This window comes from Cervus canadensis, chromosome 4 (assembly GCF_019320065.1).
Source record: "Cervus canadensis isolate Bull #8, Minnesota chromosome 4, ASM1932006v1, whole genome shotgun sequence".
NCBI lineage: Eukaryota > Metazoa > Chordata > Mammalia > Artiodactyla > Cervidae > Cervus > Cervus canadensis.
This window is the reverse complement of record NC_057389.1, coordinates 99,636,623-99,646,643: the sequence shown is the minus strand read 5'-3', so window position 1 is coordinate 99,646,643 and position 10,021 is coordinate 99,636,623. Positions and strand designations below refer to the sequence as shown.

At 39.6% G+C, this 10,021-nt stretch overlaps 1 pseudogene; it reads right to left on the bottom strand.

Moving 5' to 3' along the window:
* Nucleotides 1-2,061: 2,061 nt before the first annotated feature.
* Nucleotides 2,062-3,007, bottom strand: LOC122440972 (annotated as a pseudogene).
* Between the last annotated feature and the right edge of the window lie 7,014 nt (nt 3,008-10,021).

Genomic DNA, 10,021 nt, shown 5'->3' with positions numbered 1-10,021 from the left:
CTGTCCAGTCTCTCGTGTTTGTTACAGCATCCCAAGCTGACTAATGCAATGTGTAGCAACCATTTGTTGAATAACTGAGCAATGCCCCTTAGACAAATTTCCAAAGTGTTCTTCAATTTCTCAGCAATGTATGTTTCCATATTAGTCTCTGTCCTTTGATGAGGAGATATTATGGTATAAGGCAGTAAAGTCCTATGTGTCCTGATTCTGGTTCTGACTCCTGGGAGAAGCTTTCTTTGTTTCCTCAGAGTTACACTTCAGGAAGAATTGTCTCCTATGGTAGAATGTCATCTATGTAAACAATCTCTCCCTGGCCAGTCAGTGGGTCTGAAGGTATGGGTACAGAGTTGGTTTTACATAGGGTCCAAGTTTAGGCTCCCTCCAGGCTTTAAGCCAATTCTTTAAGGATGTGATTTCTTCCATCATGTGCTACTGAAATAGGTAACAAGAGGAAACAAACCTACTCTAGTGAAAATGCTTTAAGCCTGGCTGCTGCTCAGAGAAGACCTTTCAGGATTCCTGTTGTTTTCACTTGTCACCCTTGAAACAAAGTCTTTCAAAAATATTTTTAAAGCAATGTCTTCACAAATACATGCATAAACAATGTACAATATTTCCATCTCCTCTGAAAAGTTTGTTGTGGTTTTGTAGTTAGTATGTCATAAGCCCCCACTTTGGCACAGGCACCACTGATCTGATTCCATTCACCTTAAAGTTGATTTTGATTATTGTATACCTTCATAGAAATTTATTCTCTTATGGGAAGTTTCTGGCATTATTCATTCAAAATAGATTTTTTGAATTCATTTAAATTGTTGTTTGTATCTAATGTTATTTTTACTGCTTAGTAGATTTCATCATTTGAGTATATACTTTTTTATAATTATGTATCAATGGCTATTTCAGTTTTTCTTCCATTTTGTCTATTAAGAATAAACTTGATATAAACATCTGTGACCAAGTCTTTGTCTGGACATGTTTTCATTTACCTTAAATGAAAACCTAGGAGCAGAATTGCTGACTCCTGCATGTAAATATGTGGCCTTCCCAGGTGGTGGAACAGTAAAGAATGCACCTGCCAGTGCAGGAGATGCAAGAGATGTGGGTTCAATCTCTGGGTCAAGAAGATTCCCCAGAGAGGAAAATGGCAACCCACTCCAGTATTCTTGCCTGGAAAATTCCATGGAGAGAGGAGCTTGGAGGACTAAAGTCCATTGGGTTGAAAAGAGTTAGGCATGACAGAATGACTAAGCAGGCACATGTACCCTGTAAATCTGTATACTTTTACAAGAAATAACCATTTTTTTTAAAGGATTGGTTCATTTTGTCATCTTATGTAAACATAAAATGCTTATACTAGTTTTCCACGACTCTGTATTATTTATCCATATTTTTGTGTAACAAATCCTCCCACAAAACTTAGAAAATGTACACACATCAATTATCTTAAAGTTTCTGTCAGTCAAGAATTTGGACATGACTTAGCTGGGTTCTCTGAGCCCTGGTCTCTCGCAAGGCTGCAATCTACCTGTCAGTCATTGTAAGAAAGTAGATGCAGATTACTGTAAACTTCATCAGATGGTGACTCCAATTGCTTTTCCTGTTGTGGATGTGATATAGTCACAAATTGTATTAACTGAAACCCTGGTCATTAGTGTACAGCCTCTGATATGTCAATGATTTGTCATCAACAGAAGATCATATGAAGGACAGTTGCTTTCATCTGGTAGAGAAAGCATTACACAATAATTCCTCCAGCCAGTCCTGTACTATTTTAAGCATTAAATTTCCTGTACTATATACTTCTGAAAACTTAAGTGGTAGATTCTATTCCTGACACTGAGCCCAGAGAATATAATAAGAGATGAAATTTTTAAAGAAAATACAGGAAGAAGCCATTGCTTATAATATATGAAAAATGAAAGAAACTGAACTCTGTAAATAACTTAAATTCCAGATTGTCTTTCTGGTCACTGATAATATTAATCATGATTTAGATCTTTTAGGGTTTTGAGAACTGTTACTTATGAAAAAGTCTCTATCTTCAGACAAATGCTTCCTTTATGTCGAGAATGTTTCTCTACTGAAGAGTGTTTTAAGGGCTTGCTTTATGTCTTTGTTTTTAAGACTGTAGATGAAAGGGTTCAGCATCGGTGTGGCCACAGTATACATCACTGAGGTTATTGCAGTTGCCCTGGAGTTTTGTGGGCTAGCAGAGCTAAGATACACCCCATGGCTTGTACCATAGAACAAGAAGACAGTTGAGAGGTGAAACACACATGTGGAAAAGGGTTTATACTTGCCTCTCATGGATGAAATTTTCAAAATGGAAGCTATAATCATAGAGTAAGAGAAAAGGATAACAGTGAATGAAACAATAACCAGAACTCCACTTGCAAAATACATCATCAGGTCATTAAGTAAAGTGTCAGAACAAGAAAACTGAACCACCTCATAAAGATCGCACACACACAAAAAAATGGTGAATTTCTAAGTTTGTGCAAAAAGAGAGTCACAAAATCATTAAGTCATGTAACAGAGAGTCGAGGACACTCACTAACCAGGATGTCAGAAGCAGGAGGTCACAAAACTTAGGGTTCATGATGATCATGTACTGCGATGGGTGACACTTGGCTGCAAACCGGTCATAGGCCATCACAGTCAAGAGGATCTTGTCTAATATCCCAAAAAGCATGAAAAAATGCATCTGTTTGATGCAGCCTTCATAGGTGATAACTTAACTCTGAGTCTGGATGTTCCACAGCATCTTTAGGATGGTGGTACAGGTGAAACAGATGTCTGGAAAAGATAGGTTGAAGAGAGAGAAGTACATGGGTTTGTGGAGGAGGGAGTTAGTGATAATGGCCAAAATGATGAGAAGGTTCCCAATGAAGGTGACTAGGTACATGGACTGGAAGAGCCAAAAGAGGAGAGACTGCAATAATACCTCTTCTGAGAGTCCCAGGAGGATAAACTCTGAAATATGAGTTTAGTTTCCCTGTTTCATGTAGCCAGTGAAACTGCAGAAATAGAAATAGGAACAGTGCAAATTTAGCTAAAAGAAGCCATCAAGAAATTAACAGAGAAGGGAGTAAGATGTTTTTCAGTAGGTGAATGGATATGTAAACTTTGGCACATTGAAACAATCCACTATGGTGTCACAGAGTCCTCCTGCATCTGAAGCAGAGTTGATAGGGTCAGCAGATGTCTTCTATAGGATAAACCTATTAGTTTGCTTTCCTCTGGGAATTCCGGTTTTTAGTTCAAGTATCCTAATGGGGTAGCAGTGTCTACTGGGATCTCAAGAATGAGCCAGACGTGAAGCAGGGAACTTTACAAGTCTTCTTCTATGTGTATGAAAAAAGATAGAAAGTACAGAGGAGAGAGAAATGAAATAGACAAAAAGGGAAGAAAAGAAACAAAAGACTGTATTCCACTGAAAGAAGAAGTGTTGGGGAATGACCTTCTTTGGGTGACAGCAGTATTATACATCTATCTTATAGCTCCCTGAATGCCCCCATAATAATAATATGAATACCCAACTAGAAAAATATTTTCAATCTTTATGACCTAAAATGATTCATAGCCTCACACTACCATTTATCCTCACACTACTATTCATTTGTATAAATAAAGATCAATAAATAATTTTAAATACATATAGTAAAACTGATAGAAATTAAACAAAGCATTTTAAACCTTTTTTTTTTTTCAAAATCCAGTGACTTGGGAAAATGTTTTGATAGGTGAAACAGTTATTTTTAAAATATTGCTGAAATGATAGTGAATTCCAGCAAAAACTTCAGAAAGAAATTATTTCCATTCCCCATAATATTTCCAGAAAGGAGAAGCTGTCAGAACACTTCCTAACTCATTCTGTAAAGCCAGCCTTAACTAACAGAAAACTAAGTAAGCATATTACAGGAATAGAAAACTACAGAACAACATAACTCACAAATATAGGTACAGAAGTCCTCAACAAAATATTAGCAAATCAAAACAAGCAATATAGAGAATTTTACACCAAGGCAAGGAATAATTTATTCCAGGTATGCAGGACAGGTTCAAAATTTGAAAATAAATGTAATCTATTCCTTCCTTCAGTTAACGATAGTGTTAACTTTAAATTTTGTTAATAATCTCATGTTAACTTTTAAAATACTAAAATTTAAAAAAGAAAATCAATGTAATCAATCATGTGAAGAAGAGAAATGATATCAATTGACGTAGAAACAGCAGTTGACAAAATCCAACAAAAGTTCATTAAAAAAAAAAATTCAGTAGATTGAGATTAGGAACTTCCTCAGTTTGGTAGAGAACGTGTGGCACGAACCCAGTAGCTAACATCCTACTTGATGGTGAGAAAGTTTCACAAAGACCATTCACAAAAATTATCTTGAAAGATATCATATACTTAAAACAAGAAAAACTTTAGTCTTCTAGAAGAAATCACTGAGGGAAATCTAGAGTGTCTTAGGTTTCACAAGGAGCTTTTAGATACAGCACAAAAATAATAATTCATGAAAAAATAAGTTGTATTTCATTAAAATAAAAAATAAAAAACCTTCTACTTTACAAAAGGCGTTGTTAAGAGAAGCAATAGACAAAACACAGTCTTTGAAAAAGTACACGAAAAACATGTATCTAATAAAGGACTTGTATCCCCAAAATACATAGAACTCTTAAATTCAACAAAGAATCAAATAACTCAGTTTAAAAATGGGCTAAAGGTCTGAAGGGCTTCCCAGGTGGCACTAGTGGTAAAGAACTCTCCTGCCAAAACAGGAGACAGATGGGGGTTTGATCCCTGGGTCAGGAAGATCCCCTGGAGGAGGGCATGACAACCCACTCCAGTGTTCTTGCCTGCAGAATCCCATGGACAGAGGAGCCTGACAAGCTACAGTCCATGGGGTTGCAAAGAGTCAGACACGACTGAAGTGACTTCGCACCCATGAACGCAAAGACATCTCACCAGAGAAGAAACATTGATGGCAAGAAAGTTTCTGGGGAAATGCACAGCATCATTTATCATTTAGATAATTAGAATCTACAATGAGATACCAATATATACCAATTAGAATAGCTCAAAACAAAACAAAAAACTTGACATATCAATTGCTGACAAGTAGTTGGAGCAATACAAACTCTCATTCATTGCTAGTAGGATTAAAAAGTAGCATAGCCATTTGGGAGGACAGTTTTGTAGATTCTTCTGAAGCTAAGTATAATCTTACCATACAACCCAGCAGTAGTACTATGAGGTATGTGCGTGCCCACAGAGTTATTCAGTCATGTCCGACTCTTTGCGACCCCATGGACTGTAGCCCAGCAGGCTCCACTGATCATGGAATTTTTCAGTCAAGAATAATGGAGTGGGTTGCCATTTCCTCCTCCATTTCCTGGGCCGGGTGTCTTCCCGACCCAGGGATCGAAACCACGTCTCCTGCACCTCCTGCATTGACCGGTAAATTCTTTACTACTCTGCCACCTGGGAAGCACTACAAAGTTATATACCCAAGTAATCCAAAACTTATGTCCACACAAAATCTTCATTCATGAAAGCAGCTTTATACTGAAAACTACCAAGATGCCCTTCAATTAACTAAATGTATAAACAGACTGTGGTATGCCTGTATAGTGTAATATTTCTCAGTGATGAAAAGAAATTAACAGCCCCGAAAAAGACATGAAAAAATCTTAAATGCTTGTTTTTTAATGAAAGAAGCCAGACAGAAAGTTTAAGTTTCTGTGACTCCAAGGAAGAAAGGGTTGAAGGTGTAAAAGAAAGGATTTTTCAGAGAAGTTAAACTATTCCATAAGATACTGTAATTGTGAACATATGACATTATGTATCTGCTAAAATGCATTAAACTTTACAGCATAAAGGGTAAATCTCAATGTATGCAAATAAAGACATCAGTTCGAAGGTTCAGCGAATTCCAGGATGGAAGGCAGGACTGCGGGCGAAAATTCTAATTGTATTCAAAAGAATGGAACACCTTCACTGAAGAAAGAGGAGAAAACAGTGGTGAACTAAGTAATATTGGAAATCAGTTCAGTTCAGTTGCTCAGTAGTGTCCGATTTTTTGTGACCCCATGGACTACAGCATGCCAGGCCTCCCTGTCCATCACCAACACCCGGAGTTTACTCAAACTCATGTCCATCAAGTTGGTGATGCCATCCAACCATTTCATCCTCTGTCTTCCCCTTCTCCTCCCACCTTCAGTCTTTCCCAGTATCAGGGTCTTTTCAAATGGGTCAGTTCTTCACATCAGGTGGCCAAAGTATTGGAGTCTCAGCTTTAGCATCAGTCCTTCCAATGAGCATTCAGGACTGATTTCCTTTAGGATGGACTGGTTGGATCTCCTTGCTGTCCAAAGGACTCTCAAGAGTCTTCTCCAACACCACAGTTCAAAATCATAAATTCTTCAGTGTTCAGCTTTCTTTATAGTCCAACTCTTACATCCATACATGATTACTGGAAAAACCATAGCTTTAACTAGGACAGACCTTTGTTGGCAAAGTAATGTCTCTGCATTTTTAGAGTAGCTATTATAAAATTAAAGGCAAAGGAGTTGTACATAATTACTGCAATCAAGTTGATAAAGTTGTATTCCACCATAATATAGATTAACAATTATGATGCTTCTATATGTGCAGACTGGAATGGAACAATTAAGTGGATGACAGATGGGGAAACCCAGAATCTCACTATTGCAGTGGTGTTTACACGTAAGAAAGGGGACTGGATTGGAGTAAGCTTTATGATAATAAACTTGAGTTAGGGAGGAGCTAAGATGGCGGAGGAATAGGACAGGGAGACCACTTTCTCCCCTACAAATTCATCGAAAGAACATTTGAACGCTGAGCAAACTCCACAAAACAACTTGTGATCGCTAGCAGAGAACATCAGGTGCCCAGAAAAGCAGCCCATTGTCTTCAAAAGGAGGTGGGACAAAATATAAAAGATAAAAAGAGAGACAAAAGAGTTAGGGACAGAGACCCATCCTGGGAAGTGAGTCCTAATAGAGGACTCCAAACACCAGGAAACCGTCTCACTGGTGGGTCTGGGGGAAGTTTTTGAATCTCGGAGGGCAACCTAACGGGGAGAAAAATAAATAAAACCCACAGATTACATGCCTAAAAGCAACTCCCAGCAGAAAAGTATCCCAGACACATCCGCCACCAGCAAGTGTGGGCTAAACGGAGAGGAGCAGGCAGCATTGCTTAGGGTAAGGACGGGGCCTGAATGCCCTGAGGGCAATCAGAGGGAGCTAATGTGAGATAGCAAATTAAACAGTAGGATAGCAAGAGAAAGAGAGAAAATAAACTGGCAAAAAGCCCTAACCGAAGACACTGCCGGCCCATTCACAGAACAAAGGAAGGACTGAGCAATTCCAGAGACGAGCTAGTTGGCTGCAGAACAGCCCATCCCCTGCTGGAGGCAGGAGGCAGGGGGGAGGGGAAAGGGGTAAACTCGGCCTCAGAGATGGCATCCCCTACCAAACTGCAAACAGGCTTCCAGTTTCTAACCAAAGACTTCCTGAGATTCTGGATGGTTGACATCCGCCGGGAGGGTAGCAGCTAGAGACCAGCTCCCCAGAAGAGACACAAGGCGCACCGAACTGGCTCTTGGAAACTGAGGCTGGGATCATGGAGGGAATAAGGTGCACTGCACCCGGGGAGAGTGCGCTCGTCTAGCTCCTGGCTGCCTGACCTGCTCGGGCAAGGGAAGGCACAGAACGCAGGCTCAATCAAGTCTGTATATTTGTGGAGTACCCAAAAACCTGAACCTGAGCAGCTTAGGCCTGGGAAGTGCACGCAACTCAGGGCCCACTCCCTGTAGAGCAACCTGGAGCCTGAGCAGTGTAGACAGGGAAACCACACACGCCGTGAGCGGGGGCAAACCCAGTGTGGCTGGAACACTGCGAGTGCTTGCCACACACGCCAGTGATATTTGTCTGCAGTGCCCCTCCCTCCCCACAGCATGACTGAGCATGCGAAACTAAACAAGAGACCACCTCCACCCACTTGTGTCAGGGCAGAAATTAGACACTGAAGAGACCTGCAAACAGAAGCCAAATAAATAAAGGGGACTGCTTTAGAAGTGACAGGTGCAACAGATTAAAATCCCTGTAGTTAACACCGACTACATTGGGAGGGGCCTATAGATATTGAGACGTGTAAGCTGGAACAAGGACCTATCTGAAACTGAACCGAACCCACACTGCCCACAACAGCTCCAGAGAAATTCCTAGATATATTTTTACTATTACTATTATTTTTTTAATACAAAAAACAATTTTTTCTTTTTTTTCTATTATTTTAAAGTCCTCTATTGCTCCTCTGTTACTCCTTAACTTTCATTTTCATAACCCACTATAACCTTGCAAAAAAATAGGCCCTATTTTTAAAGCAAACTTCATATATGTTTCTTAAATTTTTTGTATTTTTGTTTTTGTTTTTAATATTGTATTTTTAAGAGTCTAACCGCTACTCGAGATTTTTGATCTTTGTTTTTCAATATTTGATATCAATTTTGGACATTTAAGAATCCAATAGTCAGTACCCATTTTTACTCAGGAGTGTGATGATTACTCTCTCCCCCTTTTGACTCTCCCTTTTCTCCCCCAGATCACCTCTATTTCCTCCCTCCCCCTTCTCTTCTCAATCCAATTCTGTGAATCTCTGTGGGTGTTCTGGGCTACGGAGAACACTTAGGGAACAGAGTACTGCATAGATCTGTCTCTCTCCTCTTGACTCCCCCTTTTTCTCCTCCTGTGCATCTCTATCTCCTTCCTCCCTCTCCTCTTCTTCACGTAACTCTGTGAACATCTCTGAGTGTCCCTCACTGTGGAGAATCTTTTCACCATTAACCTAGAAGTTTTATCATCAGTGCTGTTTAGTTGGAGAAGTCTTGAGGCTACTGGAAGAATAAAACTGAAAGCCAGAGGCAGGAGACTTAAGCCCAAAACCTGAGAACACCAGAGAACTCCTGACTACAGGGAACATTAAGTAATAAGAGATCATCCAAAAGCCTCCTTACCTACACTGAAACCAACCACCACCCAAGAGTCAATATGTTCCAGAGCAAGACATACCACACAAATTCTCCAGCAATGCAGGAACATAGCCGTGAGCGTCAACATACAGGCTTCCCAAAGTCACACCTAACATACAGACCCATCTCAAAACTCACTACTGGACACTCCATTGCCCTCTAGAGAGAAGAAATCCAGCTCCATGCACCAGAACACCGACGTAAGCTTCCCTAATCAGCAAACCTTCACAAGCCAATCATCCAACCCCACCCACTGGGAGAAACCCCCACAATAAAAAGGAACCACAGACCACCAGATTACAGAAATGCCACTCCAAACACAGCAATCTAAACAAGATGAAAAGGCAGAAAAATATCCAGCAGGTAATGGAACATGAAAAATGTCCACCAAGCCAAACAAAAGAGGAGGACATAGGGAATCTACCTGAAAAAGAATTTAGAATAATGATAATAAAAATGAACCAAAATCTTGAAAACAAAATGGAGTTACAGATAAATAACCTGGAGACAAGGATTGAGAAGATGCAAGAAATGTTTAACAAGGACCTAGAAGAAATAAAAAAAAGAGTCAATTAAAAATGAATAATTCAATAAGTGAGATCAAAAACACTCTGGAGGGAACCAACAGTAGAATAACAGAGGCAGAAGATAGGATAAGTGAGGTAGAAGATAGAATGGTGGAAATAAATGAAGCAGAGAGGGAAAAAGAAAAAAGATTCAAAAGAAATGAGGACAACCTCAGGGACCTCTGGGACAATGTGAAACGCCCCAACATTCGAATCATAGCAGTCCCAGAAGAAGAAGACAAACAGAAAGGCCATGAGAAAATACCCGAGGAGATAATAGCTGAAAATTTCCCTAAAATGGGGAAGGAAATAGTCACACAGGTCCAAGAAACCCAGAGAGTCCCAAACAGGATAAACCCAAAGTGAAACACCCCAAGACACATATTAATCAAA